The 19,475-nt window shown below is 36.3% G+C and overlaps 2 pseudogenes; both read right to left on the reverse strand.

Annotated features, from left to right (window-relative positions):
• Nucleotides 1-957: 957 nt before the first annotated feature.
• Nucleotides 958-1,537, reverse strand: LOC110576354 (annotated as a pseudogene).
• Nucleotides 1,538-14,742: 13,205 nt separating this feature from the next.
• On the reverse strand, nucleotides 14,743-14,894 carry LOC123323437 (annotated as a pseudogene).
• Nucleotides 14,895-19,475: the final 4,581 nt, after the last annotated feature.

Raw genomic sequence — 19,475 nt, forward strand, 5'->3', positions numbered from 1 at the left:
TTACTCACAATCTTGCTTGCCTGCTTCTGTAAATATTTGTTTTTAAAATATGGTACGAAGAATTGCATATATACTGCAGATGTGATCCGACTATCTTGTGGTAGGGCTTTGCAACTCATGATCTGGATACTTTATATATGTAATTGGAGCATAATTTTGGCTTAATAGTTGGTAGGTGTGTGAAAATTTCAAAATAAATATCTGAATGCAACTTGGTTTATGTATGGAAATGTAGGTCATTTTACTCAGTTCTTATTTGAAGTCCTTTCACACTTTCTTACAGATTTTTTTCCTTAAATCTGAAACTAATTAATTTCCACTGTTGCAAGTTCTGACTGTTTTAATCTGCTTCATAAGCTCACTTTAAAACTCCATACCCTTTTTTGATAAACCTTCCCTCCCCACTTTACCAGTGTTCAAGATATTTTAGAACAGTTTTTGAAGTATTTCTGCTGAGTTAGCACTGAGCAAAAACTTTCCCATTATGATATCAACAACTTGTAAAGGAGTAAATAAGAAGCTTAAGCAAAAAAGAATTTAAATGTCCAATAACAGTAAGCAAATAGCTGCCATATAAAGAAGTATTATGAGGAGAAGAGAATTTTGCTTTCTAATTAAAAATAGAGTGAAAAGTAGCTTCCTAGGTTGAAAAAATTGTCATAAGGCCATTTAATTCTTGTTTTGGAGATGTATTTTTTATTGAAATATAGTTGACATACAATATTACAGTAGTTTTAGGTGTACAACCATAGTGATTAGAGAATTATATACATTATAAAATGCTCACCATAAGTGTAGTTACCATCTGTGACAATACATAATTACAATACCATTGACTCTATTTCCTAGGCTATACTTTTTTTTTTTTTTTTTAATTCTCACTTGGAAATTTTACTCGTCCTGGGGAAAGGAAGGCAGGCAGCCCCTACTTTCTGCTGAGGGTGCCACAAGCCCTCACTATTTCTGGTTGCCGTTGATAGGGAGGTTCACATGCTTGGAGGAGGCCAAGAAGGCCTTGAGCTTGGGCAGGGTGCAGAGGCTCCCAGGTAGGCTGAGAGCAGCAGGGAGGAGTCCAGGCAGCTGAGGGCCAGGACCCGGTGAATCAGCAACAAGTCCAGCAGGTTGAAGTCTGCGAAGGAGATCCTGTTGCCCATGATGAAGGCCTGAGCCCCCTGGTTCTGGGACAGCAGGGTCTCAAAAGTCTTCAGGTGCCCAGTAGTGCCTTCACATACTCGTACTTGCTTGACTCCTAGTAGTTGTAAATGAGGATGGGGTATTTGCAGTGGATATTCTCCATGCCATCATTCACCATGTCCACCAGGGCCACCTCCCACTGGTCCTTCCCAGACAGCCCGAAGGAGTGGCCTGGGTATCACAGGATGCCATCAGACTGGTACAGGGTAAGGTCTCCCTCCTGGAACGTGGGAAGTTGCCCATACAGACAGGGGGCCTTGAGGGAGCCCTGCAGCCAGGTCTCCACCTCCTCCTTCCAGCTCTGGCTTCGAACAGGGGAGTAGACGATGGCGTAGGGCATCATGGTTGCTGTGCAGACCTCGGTGACAGAGCTCTTATGCTAGACCTTTCATCCCCAGGGCTTATTTATTTTATAACTGGAAGTTTGTACCTCTTAACCTCCATCCTCCTTCCCTCTGGCAACCACCACTTGAGGAAGTTTAAGTAGAAACATGTTGCTGATTTAATAATTAAATTAAAAAGTATAATGCCTATGTTTGCTTCCTTCACAGAAAATATTCTATGACTCTCTGTACTTCCCATATTATTTCAATTTTGATGATAAAGTTTCTGGCAAATTGTTTTATATGAAAATTTGAACTGACTAGAAAAAAAAATATCTCAACTTGATTATTTGCCTTACCAAACAATTTACAGTTTACATAGTTCCTCTGGCATTTAAATTTTTATTTATTTTTTTCCAAGTTTTTATTTAAATTCTTTTTCTTTCTTTCTTTCTTTCTTTCTTTCTTTCTTTCTTTCTTTCTTTCTTTCTTTCTTTCTTTCTTTCTTCTTTCTCTTTCTTTCTTCTTTCTCTTTCTTTCTTTCTTTCTTTCTTTCTTTCTTTCTTTCTTTCTTTCTTTCTTTCTTTTTCTTTCTTTCTTTCTTTTCTTCTTCTTTCTTTCTAAGATTTTTAAGTAATCTCTACACCCAATGTGAGGCTCGAACTCACAGCCTTGAGATCAGGAATTTCATGCCTTATCTACTGAGCCAGCCAGGCACCCCTCCTTTGATTTTTTAAAGGGAGAAATAATAAAAATAAAAACTTCTATGCTTTTAGTTGCACATTTATTACACAAAGGAAGGAATACCTGTATGAGGTTTCTATTCATCCAGGAAAAGCCTATTTTTATCAATTACTGTTAGCTTTATTAAACTCTGGGTAAATTTTTCTAAGTTCTAAGAATATAGTGGACAGAAAAACCAGATTTGCTGTTAACTGAAAATGTCTTTGTAAAAACTTCAGTAATGAAAACATTAAGGGTAATGTCTACTTTTATTGAAGTATGCTATTAAAAATATCTTGCCCTATTTGTAACTTGCCTTGTGCTTTTCATATTATACTTTGATTTTTTTCAAGTTCATTAACACATCAGTGGGAAATTGAATTTAAAGACCATGTTTTTCACACAGCACTTTTTAGTATTTTCCTGGCAGTTCTAAAATGAAATGTGAACTTTGGTAATGCTGAAATATCAAAACATGTTATTTTTCTCCAGCATATTATTGGAGGACTTTAATCTTTATTTTCTTTAATTGACATGTGACAAATCTGTTTATCACAGGCATTTTCTACTACATGGAAAAATTGCTAAACTGTGGGAGTGACAGATGATTTTGAGAATATAACTTTAATCATTATGTCTTTTGTTACCAAGTATGAAGAATGCATTAGATAATGGTAGTTCTTTTTGTGACATTTCATTCTGTCAACGTTTCCATGATAACCTCTTATATAATATAATTCAAGTTTATTAACTGCATATGTTTACTGTAAGTTAAAGTTTCTCCTAAAAAAAAGCTTTTGCAATTACATTTCAACTTTTCATTGAAAATGGGGTTTCATTGTACTGATCTTTCTCCTATATGTTTATAAGTGTTACTTCACTTATTCCCAGGATCAACACATTTTCTGGTAAATTCTTTTAAGACCATAAATACTGCTCTGATTTCTATATTGTTGATCACAAGCCAGTCTTATAAATTTGTGGATACTTTGCTTATGATTAGATGAAGACTGATAAATTATGACTACATATGCAAGCCAAATGAGCAATCCCTCTGTGTGCACACGTTGGAAATGAATGTTGATTATATTTTGTTTTCTTAATGACTCCATCTTTCATCTTTCAATTCCCCATCCCTCTCCAAAACACACACTTTGGAATATCCATGATTATGGTAGTTCTCAAATCTGAAAGTGTTCAGACTTCCAGATTCTACTCTACTTAGGTAATGGGTATTTTTCATAGCACATAGAGAATTTACTGCTAGTAATTTAAAATTTTTAAATTTCACAGGATACTTGAAACACTAAACAAATTCCCATTACTCAATAATTTTTATGCAGTAGAGAATTGGGCTGTGGATGGGCAAAACAGTAATCCTTCTTTTAACAAGACTCAAAATAACTTAATTGTCAATTAACCTGAATTTTCTGTTGTCTTTCAGAAAAAATGAATTTAAGTAAAAGGGAAATTTTTGCTGAATATTTTGGGGCCAATTAATATTCAATTAAATATTATCTAAACCTTCTACAACCATAGAACTCTGCCATCAATTCTAAATTCAGCTTTTACTTACAAAGTGAAAGTAGAGAGCTAGCTCTTAAGTTGGATGGATGTCAAATGTTTGGTGTAGGTAATGAGATAGTTGCTGTAGGCTGATATTATTTATGGAGATTGGGGAAATCTTAAAATGTGACCTGAAATATGGGTATTAGTTTCCAGTAGGTAGGTAGGGAAGAGGAAGGCATTCCAATTGAGTATAATGGTACAAGTGGTCTGACTGGCCAGGATGCAAGGGTAGAATTAGGATATGGGTTTGGCTAGACCAACAGATTCTTATATTAGAGCAAGGAACAGGTGCATAGACACGTCAATCAGGTTGTGCTCCCAAAAGATTAATCTTGTAATATTGTATACAATGAACCACAGGTGAAGAGCGAAGACAGATGGATCAGTCAATTAGAATACTCTGTATTTGTTCTGGAAACATATGAAAATGTCAAGAATTGGTTGGTAAGAAGCAATGGCAATTTAAAGGATGGTATGGGATTGATTATGACTTGAGAACTGGTTCTGAAAACCAAGGAAGAAATAACCAAAGACATGGAATAGTCAGCATCTAAGTGATTGTATACTGTGCTTTGGGGGCAGCATGACAAAGGGGTTAAGAATGTGGGCTCTACGTTTAAAGTACCCTAGTTCTAACTCTCCCTACCAGACTGTCCTCAACTGTAAAAGGTGGTTTATTGGAAGGCATACCTTATATAAAGTCGTAAGTGAATCAATATGTATTATGTTCCTAGAAGAGAGTATTAGTGTAAAAAGGGGTGATAGGCAAAATTATTGACTCACTGACAGAAATCAGAGAGTCCGGCAAGACCCTTCACCATGTGCCTGCTAGGTAGGAACGTGAACCAGCATATTTTAGAAAGCTTTATAGCTATAAGGCACCCATAAAACATATTTTATTCAATTGTCTCTTAATCAGAAATTAATTCAGAGCACCCTATTCTCTTAGCTTCCTACTAAAATTAAGTTATTTGACTTGCTCCATAAATCATGCTTCCTGTTACATCATTACATGTCTCTGTACCATACTGATGAGTAGCTGTAAGTGCACCTGCAACTAACCTTTACGAGTGAAGGACACCTACACACAAACAATGCCAAGGCAGTGTGTCATGTTCTGAATCAGGCTTGGCATATATGACTCTAGGAAGGCAATTTTCTTCAGTTTATGTAAGGCCTGTTGATATTATTGCAGTTTATTTGCCTGTAGAGTCAATTTACATTGCCAAAAGATAAGTTTGACACTTTCATTTGTACCGACACAGCCAATGAATATACAATTTTTTTGTTCTGCATCACCTAGTCTCCTTGATGCAAAGTCGCTCAGTAAAGGAGATTTTTTCTTGATCAATTTTCTCATCTGCAAGCAAACATCCACCCAGCCAGTGGGAGTTTTCCTGCCCTTGCAACAGATTTATACCCCCTGGGTTTTCACGATGTGGCATGCTTTGCAAGGAAGTCGGAATTAAGAAAAAATTTAGGGGCTGCCCAAATAGCCGTTTTCCAGTCTGGGTACCAGAATGACTGCTGCTGAATATTTTTCTCCTTCCACACCAATAATTCATTTTACACATAAACACAAGGTGTTCATAGGAGATCTCTTTGAGAAACTTGGGTTGAGACCGTTTTTTTTTTTTTTTTTTTTTTTTATAGAGATGTTACAACTCTAAATTTTTGCTTACTCCTCTTATGCTTCTATACATTAAAACAAGATTTGGGAAACACTAGGACTGCGATTGGCTTTCAAAACCTGAATCTTTCATTTAGAAAACCACAGAGCTACATATGAATGTAAAATATGAAAAAGGCTATATATAGGAGAAACCAACAGTACTTTCTGAATTACATAATCCGCAAGACTCCAGCTGTTTTCATGTAATGGTTTGTCTTACATACATCTTACTTTCTTATCGCATCCAGTAGTCTTCCTCGACATTTCACACTGGATAAGTGTTAGTCAAAAATATCTTAGAAAACTTACACGTCCATCCAGATGCGCATATATATATATATATATATATATATATATATATATATCTTGTCAAGTTTTGAGTATTAACTAGTGACAACCATTGTAGTAAATTAAATTTATTCTAGGAGACTGAGACTCAGGATAGGGTATTTAACTCCCTGAGAGGCTGAGATAATGTTGGTGTTTTCATTTCAGACTACATCCGTCCTCAACTTTGCTTTATCTATGCAAGCAATTTTGTAGGCTAGTGCATTAGGTAAAACCTGCAGTGTTCTTGTGGATATAGGAATTTCACATTGGATTTCTTTGTGGTTATCATAAGGGAATATTCTATTCACAATTTTAATTTATAAAAATTTTAAAGGACGCAAACAATGAATCATGGAACACTACATCAAAAACTAACGAAGTACTGTATGGTGACTAACATAACATAATAAAAAATTTAAAAAAATTTTAAAGGAAAAGCCATTCAAATAATGGGAGGACTTTAGCAATGCTGTATTATATACTATTGGTTTGCTAAAGTCACTTAAAAGGAACTTCTATTAAGGCATTCCCAGAACTTCCATTATGACACCCATGCTTTGGTAGAGAAGGAATGCCTGACTATGGAACATGACTATGTTATTATTTATTTATTTGCATATGGAACTTCCCATCATTAAAAAACAAAATGGTTGATCAACCAAGCCATGAAGTGGAGTCTGTAGGACCACTCTCAAGTTGGTGCTGAAGCCACAAATAATTTGTCCAAGCATGGTGCTTACATTCCAGTAGCAATTGTCTTCCTGGCTGCCACTTCTCCCTCAGTCTATTCCTATGTCCCCATGAGTAGGTCACAGTGATCATTGGGTTAGGAGAAGAAGACTCATGTTTGATTTATAGAAGGTTCTGCAATCAGACAGTATGCTATCACAAGGCAGAGGTCATATTACAGCCCTACTTGGGAATATCCCTAATGGGTAATAAGAAAGGACAATCCTCCATGTGAGCAGAGCTCCGAACTCCAGTGTTTATCTGGAGGCCCAGTTCGCCTGCAGAGCAAAATGTCCTAAAGAATGCATCTACATTAATTCATGGACAGTAGCTATTAGCATGAACAGATGGTCAGGGACTAAACAGGAACAAAATTAAAGGATTGATGACAAGAGGTTTGGGAAAGAGGAATTTGGATGGACCTCTTAGAACGGTCTCAAATGTGTAGATATTTGTGTCTTGTGTAAATTCTCCCTAAATACATTTACTGCAAAGGTGCCCTTTCAATAATCAAGTAGACAAAATGACCTATACGGTGGATGTCAAGTAAACTTTTATCCTCAGCTACCCCAGAGGTTATTCAAAATAGCTCACGAAGGAAAAAATGGTCTTGGCAGGAATGGAAAGTATGCCTGTGCTCAATTACATAGACTTTTCCTCCCCAAGACATTCCTGGCTATCATCACTGTTGTGTCCAAAGTCAATCTATAGCAGTGACCAATTCTGATCCCCTCCATTTATTGGAGGGTGTCAGATACCTGCCATCATGGTTGTGAGGGGTTGTGGACAGAGTTGTCTTCATTGGAATAGAAACTTATTTTGGATATGGATTGTCCTTCATTGTTTGCCATATTTCTGCCAGCATCACTGTCTGTGAACTTCTTGCATACCCTAGTCACCATCCTGATTTGCCATACAGCACTGCTTCTGAATGAAGCATGAATTTATGGTGAGAGTGTGTGGGCCAGTGGGCTGACATTCCCAGGATTCCCTCCTTGTATCTTATCACTCAGAATACTATTCCCCAATCTCTATCTCTAGTTTTCATTTCCGTTTTTCACACCCACTTTTCAGTTTCCTATCTTTATGTTTTGGCTCATGCAGTTCCATCTGCCTTCACAGTCTTTATTCCTTATCAAAATATCTATATTTTTTGAGACCCACTCTGAGCATTGCACATGCTCCCTAGATTCCCTTTGGAATTTTGCCCCTACTTTTCTATTGATACTTAATTTAATCAATATTGTGTTGTAGTCACTTGCATATTTGTGTTATTACTTTGCAGGATTGGAAGTATCACATGGGCAGAAATTAGATCTTATCCTTCCTTACATCAGCTGTACATCCTTGTGCCCAGTAGGTACTCAATAAATATTTATTGAATTTAATCGTATCAATAACAAATAGCTTTGTAATACTGAATGCAGAGATGAATAAGAAGAGAAACAAGGCAACAAAATATTACCTTAGTGTAATATTTCTTTTAACCAGTGTTCATTATATGGCTATACATATAAATTAGCCTGGAAAAGAGATAGTCACCCTTTCTTGATTTCATCCACCAAAAGTTGTGAGGGAGGCATGAAAATGTGGTAATAGAAACCTTTCTTTATGAAAGTGGCTAAGATTCTCTACATAAAGGAGAAAATATGCACAGAAGGCATTTGAGAACAATTTTTTTTCCAAACTACAAAAAATGCTGTAGAGTTGAAAGGATACATTTTATTCCAAAATTTGAGTAAAAATATCTAATGTTTGATATGCAGAAAAAAATATTTCTATGCCCCTGGTCATATGAAAAGTTTTTTTTATTGTAGTTGAACAGACAATATACTGGGTCTATATTCCACCAAGATTAGAGCAAGGAGGATTTTTGTCTGTGTTTCTTTTATCTAAGGTTGGAAATCGAGTATGTGATATGGAATAAATGGACTTTCTTGCTGTCTTGGCCTTTGATTTCCTATATCTTTTTTTTTATTATGTTCAGTTAGCCAACATGTAGTACATCATTAGTTTTTGACATAGTGTTCAATGATTCATTAGTTGCATATAACACACAGTGCTCATCCCAACACGTGCCCTCCTTAATACCCATCACCCAGTTACCTCATCCCTCCAATGCCCATGATTTCCTATATCTTAATCACTTCTTACTTTTGTGAAACACCAGGGTTTCTGTGAATATATATAATTCTAAATGTTTTTATTCTTGAATTGCATGCACGTATACAGAAGAAAGCTTTGAACATCAGAACTTAATCAAAAATAAAAACAACTTAAGCTGTCTATAGGATATACCATAGGTTTATGAGTAGTATGCATTACTGTGACAGCTTTCTTCAAATATGTCAAAACTTGCTCTTGATACTTTCTTTGCTTTATTGACTATCTGAAAGCAGATGCATTCAGTCACATGAACTCTGGCCAACCAATATACAGCTTCTACTTAGAAGGTACATCCCTTATAAAAATATAAGCAAGAATATTGGATATTGTGTGATGAATGGTGTTTGACTACATCATAGGTGCATTTCAGCTTAATGGCTTATGGAAAGAATATGCATAAAGTTAGGAATGTCAAGGTACTGATGAAGCATTAGACTAAATCACATCCACTTTCTATGGGAATTATGCAAGAGAAAACCATGATCTAAGGGTAATCATACTGTATTTATGGTTCATTTTTTTTTCTAAATGAAGAATTTTATTTAGGAAGAAGGGCAGAAAAGTAATGACATGATGTAAATTTGCTACTTAGCTACAAGAAGATGCACAGTTTCAAAACAGGAATTCAATTTAGTTGGCCCCTCAGACTGGTTGATGGATGATTTGTCCTGTTCTTTTTATTCAGAGATTGAGTGGCACAAATACACGCTTAATGAGCTGGGATTGCCCATTGACATCTATTGCATTAGCTGGTAAAAAATAATTTCTGTTGTTTATAGGTTAAAGTAAAGGTGTTCTGGGGACAGTTTATTTTTATTTTGTTTTGTTTTGTTTTGTTTTATGTTATTTTTAATTTTATTTATTTTCTTTCATTTGCCATCAAATTAGAAAGTGCAACTGAATCATATACTCATTTGAAAGATATTGTTGAGCAAGCTGAAATTCACATTATTGCTGTAAAACTTATCTTGGATTTACCCTTAATTTTTTTTAATGAGGTTTACTTTTTTGGCCTAATGCTTCATCTTTATCATATCTGTTTATCATATCTATCGTATCATATCGAGGATAAATTTTTCTCATGCATATGGTGCAATTGAGAAATGAAATAAAGATTTAAAGCAATTATTTGGATAATTCAGTATCATGAAATATGCTTCAAGGGAAAGCAGGGTGTGCAGATATTCATTAACCATAGTGCTGGTCTAGACAACCTAAGTGTCCTGAGATGGCGGCTTGGATTTTCATATGGCCAATCATAATCTTCTTTGTGGCTGTTCAATTCATTATTTAGATCATAGGACTAATGAAATGTCACCATGGTTTTAATCTCTACACAGTTTCTCTCATTATTCCTCTTCACCATTATCAAATGTTGATTAAGGCCTTACAACTAGATCTTGGAAATATTAGATAAAATACATAGTCTCTGTCCTTCAGCAGCATAGTTAGGGAGATGAGATGTACTCATAAAAATGTAACAGTCACTGGCCATATAAAACTTGCCAATCCAGTGGTGTGAATGTAAGAGCTATAGTAGCACTTGACTCCAGATTGAATTGAAACTCTGGCCAGCTTCCTTAAAAAGAGGTAACAGGGACAACTGAGCACAGATTTTCATGAGATAGGTATAAATAATTTACTGCTCTTCACGAATAGGTCAAAGAGCATCCCCACACAAGAACAAGTCACTAGTGTTTTCTCTGTCTTAGTAGGAGAAAGAAATTTTATGAGGTGACATCATAGAATGCATGACTTCTGTTTATCACATTCTCTGACTTTAAACTAAACTGCACCTTGCCATTTAGTCTTCATTCCGATCTTTTTTTTTTTTTTTTAAAGATTTTATTTATTTGACAGAGAGAGTGAGAGAGCACAAGCAGGGGGAAGCAGTAGGAGGAGAGGGAGAAGCAGGCGTCCTGCCGAGCAGGGAACCCGATGCGGGGCTCGATCCCAGGACCCTGGGACCATGACCTGAGCCGAAGGCAGACGCTTCACCGACTGAGCCACCCAGGCGCCCCTTCATTCCGATCTTTAACAATGTATATTAACTTCCCTCTATCTTTTTCCCTCCCTCATTGATTTTTATGCTTCCTGCCCTTAATACAGTTTCTTTGATAAGTTTGACACAAAGCTTCATGATTTGCTCTCACTAATTTTCCTCATTTTCTTGCAATTGCTTGACACTTACAATGCTGTTGGGCTACTTCATTATGCATTTTGTCAACTTATGCTTCAAAATTTCTAAACCTTTTAGTAATTATAATCCACATTCTCTGGGAAGGACAAGAGGCCTCATCTTGGGAGCAGTCAGGGGAAGCGGAACCAGAGTCCCTTTGTCACAGGTTCCTCCATATAGGACCTAGATCCCTACCTACTGTAAGGCTAATTCAATTCTTCCCAGGTGCTGTACTCCTTCCTTCACGTTCTAGCTTGAAACATAAATTGGCTTCTCTTTCCCACATCCCCAAACCGAACTCAGTCCCTGCCTTCAGTCTCCTTCTATGAAAGATCCCCAGATACATATTTGATTTTTACTGACACCTTTGTGATTGCTTTTGTGAGAATTTAACGACTTTTCATGCCCTAACTGACTGCTAGATTATTTCTCCCTCAGGATTTGATGTCTCTGACAAAGAAACATGCCTTTGGAACACAGCGAATTTAGACAAAATGTTATGGTAGTAAAATCAAAATAAGTTAAGATTCTGAAGTGACTTCTCACCTCCCAAATTAGTTGTTAGTGTGACACCAGACATGGCATATTTACTCCTAATAAGAGAATGGATTTGCATTTTGGGTTGTTATAGTTCAACAAATGTTTGTGCGTGTGTCAAACGGCACTGATTTAAAAAAACAGCCAACTATGTATGCACTGTCAGCTTACTAGGTGCACAGAGCCAATTAAAATGACTTTTACAAGTGCCTATAAAATGTGCACCTGTTACCTTTCCCATGTGCATAGAAGGAGAATATGAATTCTTAGCCAAATTAAAACAAGATATATGAGTGGGAAAGTAGTGCTGGTCTGGGAATAAGTTGAAAAAGGAATAAAAGTAGTATATGGCTATTTGGTACTCAGAATTAAAACTTATAATTACATGCTACTTACATATATTTGAAGTGGTCCATCGTTGCCTCTGATAGAAGGAGTGAGGAGTTGAGTGGCTTATAAAAAATTTTTATTAGAACTTAGTAAATAATGATTTAATGCTGGCAGTAGCAACAGCAACAAATATTTTGCCACCTGACGTTCATACTGTGTCCTGAGACCCTTGTTCAAAACAGTAGCTACTATTTTGGCATGGAATGCCCTTGATAACACTAACGACAATGTAATTGTGTAAAAAGTAACACAATTTCAACCTGTCCGAAGTTACAAATGAAAAATAAGTCCTAAATTTAATATTTAAATTTATTTATTAAATTAAATTTACTATCTTAAGTATTCTTATAACTATCTCTACTTATTTATCATGTGCCAACTATGAAGGTATAAAGACAATCATGGTGAAGTGATGAGGGGAAATGAAAAAAATGAAGCAAAAATGTGGATAAATAAACAACAGATTCTATAGATACTGGAGAAGAAATGCATTATCAATCATGTACCTTAGGAATTCTGTCTACATTTGTGGGGCATGTAAATCTATTTAAGCTCTTCAGTGGGGTGTAAATCATGGAGATTAGAAAGATTTGAATGATTTTAAGGCATCTTCCAAGCTGCTTGACACTTCTTCTTTCAATGTATTTTCAATGAATTTTTTAATTTCTCTTGTCATTTTTTCACGGATCCGTTGGTTATTGAGTAGTGTGTTCCTTAATGTTTCCTTATAAAAATTACACGTAAATCTCTGAATCCAGTGTATACCACTGAAAATATATTTAGAAGTCTAGATGAGATTTTTAATCTGTTTCCACATTAAAAAATATCCAATATCCTTTTATTCTTCTTGTAACCTTTATTTACGGGGTAGCTGACTTCGATCAAGATACTTTCCTTCATTCTTTAACAAGCTATCTTTGATCTGATTTAGAACAGATTATGCCGTTTTTAAACTTCTTTACACCACAAACGTATTTGTAAGATTTTTTTGTGTGTGTGGAAAGGATAAAATTTGTTCTGTGATAGCATTATTAAAGGAAATAAATATTTGAAAACTCAAAAAAATTTACACATATTTGTTAATTTCCAAATTTCTTTGCTATTTCTAATTTCACCCCATTGTGGTTGCAATACATATTTTGTATTATTTCAATCTTTTTAAAATTAATTGAGGCTGGTTTTATGGCCTAACACATGATCTTTCCTGGAGAATGTTCCATGTGCAGTTGTGAAATGTTTTTATTCTGCTGTTATTGATAAGTGGTTGTTGGTTTGTGATCTTTTCTTATTTTTATTTTTTTAATTATTTTTTTACTTTTCTTTTTTTTATAATGTCAGCATCTACAGCAGTAAACTGCCTTCAAAGAACTGCTTTAGCAGGATCCCATATGCTTTGGTAGCTTTTATTTTCATTTTCATTTGGCTTACAGTTTTTTTCAATTTTCACTTATCTCAAAAGTTTAGAAGAAGTTCGGATGTTTCAGAGTGTGCTGCTCAATTTCCAGTTCTCCTTCTATTATTAATTTTGAATTTCATTCCATTGTGTTCGGAGATGACACATTTTATTATTTTAATTCTCTTAAACTTACTATGGTTTGTCTTCTGGCTTGGCATGGAGTCGGTCTTGGGGAAGGTTCCATGTCAGCTTGAGAAGAATATACGTTATGTTGTTGTTGGGTGGAGTTCTATAGATGCCAGTTAGAGCTAATTGGTGAATAGCATTGTTCAAAGTCTTTTATTTCCTTGTCGATCTACCTCATTGTTCTATTACTGGGATTGGGGTATTGGAGTTCTCCACTGTTACTGTTGGATTTTCTATTTCTCCCTTCCTGTATGTTAGTGCTTGCTTCATGCATTTATTTTGAAGCTTTGTTTTTAGATGCATACATGTTTATAATTGCTATATATTCTGGCTGTATTAATGCTTTTCTTACTATGAGACATCCCTTTTTAACTTCTGTAGACAGGATATAGTGGCATCTCTTTTTAATCCAGTCTATCTTTGTCTTTTGATTGAATTGTTTAAAATATTCACATTTAATGTCATTAATGATATAGATGAATTTATGTGTGCCATTTTACCTTTTGTTTTCTGTGTCCATTTTTTCTGTATTTCCTTTATTGCTTTATTTGCATTTAATTAATATTTTCTAGTGTAATATTTACAATTCCTGTAATGACCTTATTACTGTATTTTTCAATGAATTTCTTGGTTTATCTAGTGTTCATAATATACATCTTAAGAGTCTACTTGAGATCTATACTAACTTAATTCCAGTGAGATACAGAAATCTTACTACTATCTAGCTTCCTTCCTTTTTTCTGTATTATTATTGCTATATATAGTATATCTGCGTATGTTCCAAACTCAATTACCTTGTTGTCATTATTACTTTATACAATTTTATATCTCTTAAAGAAGCTGAGGGAACAAAGGAGAAAAACTATACATTTATAGTTTGTTATACTAAACTTTTTATTATAAATGCATTCTAGTTTTGATGACTTAGAGCCCCAAATACACACATATATATGGTTTAATACAATTGCTTTTTATATCAGTTGAGAGAAGAAAGAACAAGAAATATGCAATTAGAATGTCTTTTATGAGGGTGCCTGAGTGGCTCAGTTGGTTGAGTGTGACTCTTGATCTCAGCTCAGGTCTTGATCTCAGGGTTGTGAGTTCAAGCCCCACATTGGGCTTGAAAAAAAAAAAAAGAATATCTTTTATAATTACCTACATGATTACCTTAACCAGTGCTCTTTGCTTTCTTGTGTGGATTTAAATTACTCTCTGGTCACATGTTTTAGGCCTAAATAACTTCCTTTAATAATTCTTATAAGATGGGTCTGATAGCAGCAAATTCTCTCCATTTTTGCTTATTTGATAATATCCTTATTTTTTCTTTGTGTTTGAAAAAAGACTTTTTATTGAATACAATATATTTGGTTGACAGTTTTTTTTTTCTTTTAGCACTTTATATATATCATCCTGCTGCCTTCTTGCCTCAGTTGATTCTATTAGCAATAATCGCGCCTCAGATAAATCTCATTGGCTACGATACTGCCACTGCGCAAAGCTCCCTCAGTTGATTCTGATGAGAAGACAGAATGTTAGTCATATTAGGGTTCCATTTACATGATGAGTCATTTTTCTGACACTGATTTCAAGGTTTTTTTCTTTGTTCCTTGTTTTCAACATTTTTTTATTCTTATGTTAATCCCCATACATTACATCATTAGTTTTAGATGTAGTGTTCCATGATTCATTGTTTGTGCATAACACCCAGTGCTCCATGCAGAACGTGCCCTCCTCAATACCCATCACCAGGCTAACCCATCCTCCCACTCCCCTCCCCTCTAGAACCCTCAGTTTGTTTTTCAGAGTCCATCGTCTCTCATGGTTCGTCTACCCCTCCGATTTCCCCCACTTCATTCTTCCCCTCCCGCTACCTTCTTCTTCTTCTTTTTTTTCTTAACATATATTGCAGTATTTGTTTAAGAGGTACAGATCTGAGATTCAACAGTCTTGCACAATTCACAGCGCTTACCAGAGCACATACCCTCCCCAGTGTCTATCACCCAGTCACCCCATCCTTCCGGCCCCACCCCCCACTCCAGCAACCCTCAGTTTGTTTCCTGTGATTAAGAATTCCTCATATCAATGAGGTCATATGATACATGTCTTTCTCTTTTTGACTTATTTCGCTCAACATAATCCCTCCAGTTCCATCCACATCGTTGCAAATGGCAAGATCTCATTCCTTTTGATGGCTGCATAATATTCCATTGTGTATATATACCACATCTTCTTTATCCATTCCTCTGTCGATGGACATCTTGGCTCTTTCCAGTTTGGCTATTGTGGACATTGCTGCTATAAACATCGGGGTGCACGTACCCTTTCGGATCCCTACTTTTGTATCTTTGGGGTAAATACCCAGTAGTGCAATTGCTGGATCATATGGTAGCTGTATTTTCAACTGTTTGAGGAACCTCCATACTGTTTTCCAGAGTGGCTGCACCAGCTTGCATTCCCACCAACAGTGTAGGAGGGTTCCCCTTTCTCCGCATCCCTGCCAACATCTGTCATTTCCTGACTTGTTAATTTTAGCCATTCTGACTGGTGTGAGGTGGTATCTCATTGAGGTTTTGATTTGGATTTCCCTGATGCCGAGCGATATTGAGCACTTTTTCATGTGTCTGTTGGCCATTTGGATGTCTTCTTTGGAAAAATGTCTGTTCATGTCTTCTGCCCATTTCTTGATTGCATTCTTTGTTCTTTGGGTGTTGAGTTTGATGAGTTCTTTATAGATTTTGGATACTAGCCCTTTATCTGATATGCCATTTGCAAATATCTTCTCCCATTCTGTCGGTTGTCTTTTGGTTTTGTTGACTGTTTCCTTTGCTTTGCAAAAGCTTTTTATCTTGATGAAGTCCCAATAGTTCATTTTTGCCCTTGCTTCCCTTGCCTTTGGCGATGTTTCTAGGGAGACGTTGCTGAGGCTGAGGTCAAAGAGGTTGCTGCCTGTGTTCTCCTTTAGGATTTTGATGGACTCCTGTCTCACATTGAGGTCTTTCAACCATTTGGAGTCTATTTTTGTGTGTGGTGTAAGGAAATGGTCCAGTTTCATTCTTCTGCATGTGGCTATCCAGTTTTCCCCAACACCATTTGTTGAAGAGACTGTCTTTTTTCCATTGGACATTCTTTCCTGCTTTGTCAAAGATGAGTTGACCATAGAGTTGAGGGTCCATTTCTGGGCTCTCTATTCTGTTCCATTGATCTAGGTGTCTGTTTTTGTGCCAGTACCATGCTGTCTTGATGATGACAGCTTTGTAATAGAGCTGGACGTCCGGAATTGTGATGCCTCCAGCTTTGCTTTTCTTTTTCAACATGCCTCTGGCTATTCGGGGTCTTTTCTGGTTCCATACAAATTTTAGGATTATTTGTTCCATTTCTTTGAAAAAAGTGGATGGTATTTTGATGGGGATTGCATTGAATGTGTAGATTGCTCTAGGTAGCATTGACATCTTCACAATATTTGTTCTTCCAATTCATGAGCATGGAACGTTTTTCCATTTCTTTGTGTCTTCCTCAATTTCTTTCATGAGTATTTTATAGTTTTCTGAGTACAGATCCTTTGTCTCTTTGGTTAGATTTATTCCTAGGTATCTTAAGGTTTTGGGTGCAATTGTAAATGGGATCGACTCCTTAATTTCTCTTTCTTCTGTCTTGTTGTTGGTGTATAGGAATGCCACTGATTTCTGTGCATTGATTTTATATCCTGCCACTTTACTGAATTCCTGTATGAGTTCTAGCAGTTTTGGGGTGGAGTCTTTGGGGTTTTCCACATAAAGTATCATATCATCTGCAAAGAGTGAGAGTTTGACTTCTTCTTTGCTGATTTGGATGCCTTTTATTTCTTTTTGTTGTCTGATTGCTGTGGCTAGGACTTCCAATACTATGTTGAATAGCAGTGGTGATAGTGGACATCCCTGCCGCGTTCCTGACCTTAGGGGGAAAGCTCTCAGTTTTTCCCCATTGAGAATGATATTCGCTGTGGGTTTTTCATAGATGGCTTTTATGATATTGAGGTATGTACCCTCTATGCCTATACTCTGAAGAGTTTTGATCAAGAAAGGATGCTGTACTTTGTCAAATGCTTTTTCTGCATCTATTGAGAGGATCATATGATTCTTGTTCTTTCTTTTGTTAATGTATTGTATCACATTGATTGATTTGTGGATGTTGAACCAACCTTGCAGCCCAGGGATAAATCCCACTTGGTCGTGTTGAATAGTCCTTTTAATGTACTGTTGGATCCTATTGGCTAATATTTTGGTGAGAATTTTTGCATCCATGTTCATCCGGGATATTGGTCTGGAATTCTCCTTTTTGATGGGGTCTTTGTCTGGTTTGGGGATCAAAGTAATGGTGGCCTCATAAAATGAATTTGGAAGTTTTCCTTCCATTTCTATTTTTTGGAACAGTTTCAGAAGAATAGGTATTAATTCTTCTTGAAATGTTTGGTAGAATTCCCCTGGGAAACCATCTGGCCCTGGGCTTTTGTTTGTTGGGAGATTTTTGATGATTGCTTCAATTTCCTTAATGGTTATAGGTCTGTTCAGGTTTTCTATTTCTTCCTGGTTCAGTTTCGGTAGTTGATACATCTCTAGGAATGCATCCATTTCTTCCAGGTTATCTAATTTGCTGGCATAGAGTTGCTCATAATATGTTCTTATAATTGTTTGTATTTCTTTGACGTTGGTTGTGATCTCTCCTCTTTCATTCATGATTTTGTTGATTTGGGTCATTTCTCTTTTCTTTTGGATAAGTCTGGCCAGGGGGTTATCAATCTTGTTAATTCTTTCAAAGAACCAGCTCCTAGTTTCGTTGATCTGTTCTACTGTTCTTTTAGTTTCTATTTCATGGATTTCTGCTCTGATCTTTATTATTTCTCTTCTCCTGCTGGGTTTAGGCTTTATTTGCTGTTCTTTCTCCAGCTCCTTTAGGTGGAGGGTTAGGTTGTGTACTTGAGACCTTTCTTGTTTCTTGAGAAAGGCTTTATAGCTATATACTTTCCTCTTAGGACTGCCTTTGCTGCATCCCAAAGATTTTGAACAGTTGTGTTTTCATTTTCATTGGTTTCCATGAATTTTTTTAATTCCTCTTTAATTTCCTGGTTGACCCATTCATTCTTCAGTAGGATGCTCTTTAGCCTCCATGTTTCTGACTTTCCTCTTGTGATTGAGTTCTAGTTTCAAAGCATTGTGGTCTGAAAATAGGCAGGGAATGATCCCAGTCTTTTGGTACCAGTTGAGACCTGATTTATGACCTAGGATGTGATCTATTCTGGAGAATGTTCCATGGGCACTAGAGAAGAATGTGTATTCTGTTGCTTTGGGATGGAATGTTCTGAATATGTCTGTGAAGCCCATTTGGTCCAGTGTTCATTTAAAGTCTTTATTACCCTGTTGATCTTTTGCTTAGATGATCTGTCCATTTCAGTGAGGGGGGTGTTAAAGTCCCCCACTATTATTGTATTGTTGTCGATGTGTTTCTTTGCTTTTGTTATTAATTGCCTTATATAATTGGCTGCTCCCATGTTAGGGGCATAGATATTTACAACTGTTAGATCTTCTTGTTGGATAGACCCTTTAAGTAGGATATAGTGTCCTTCTTCATCTCTTATTACAGTCTTTGGTTTAAAATCTAATTTGTCTGATATAACGATTGCCACCCCAGCTTTCTTTTGGTGTCCATTAGCATGGTAAGTGGTTTTCCACCCCCTCACTTTCAATCTGGGGGTGTCTTTGGGTCTCAAATGAGTCTCTTGCAGACAGCATATCGATGGGTCTTGTTTTTTTTATCCAATCTGATAGCCTGTGTCTTTTGATTGGGGCATGTAGCCCATTTTCATTCAGGGTAACTATTGAAAGATAGGAATTTAGTGCCATTGTATTGTCTGTAAGGTGACTGTTACTGTATATTGTCTGTGTTCCTTTCTGGTCTATGTTGCTTTTAGGCTCTCTCTTTGCTTAGAGGACCCCTTTCAAGATTTCTTGTAGAGCTGGTTTTGTGTTTGCAAATTCCTTTAGTTTTTGTTTGTCCTGGAAGCTTTTTATCTCTCCTTCAATTTTCAATGACAGCCTAGCTGGATAA

Source organism: Neomonachus schauinslandi, chromosome X (assembly GCF_002201575.2).
Source record: "Neomonachus schauinslandi chromosome X, ASM220157v2, whole genome shotgun sequence".
NCBI classification, from domain to species: Eukaryota; Metazoa; Chordata; class Mammalia; order Carnivora; family Phocidae; genus Neomonachus; species Neomonachus schauinslandi.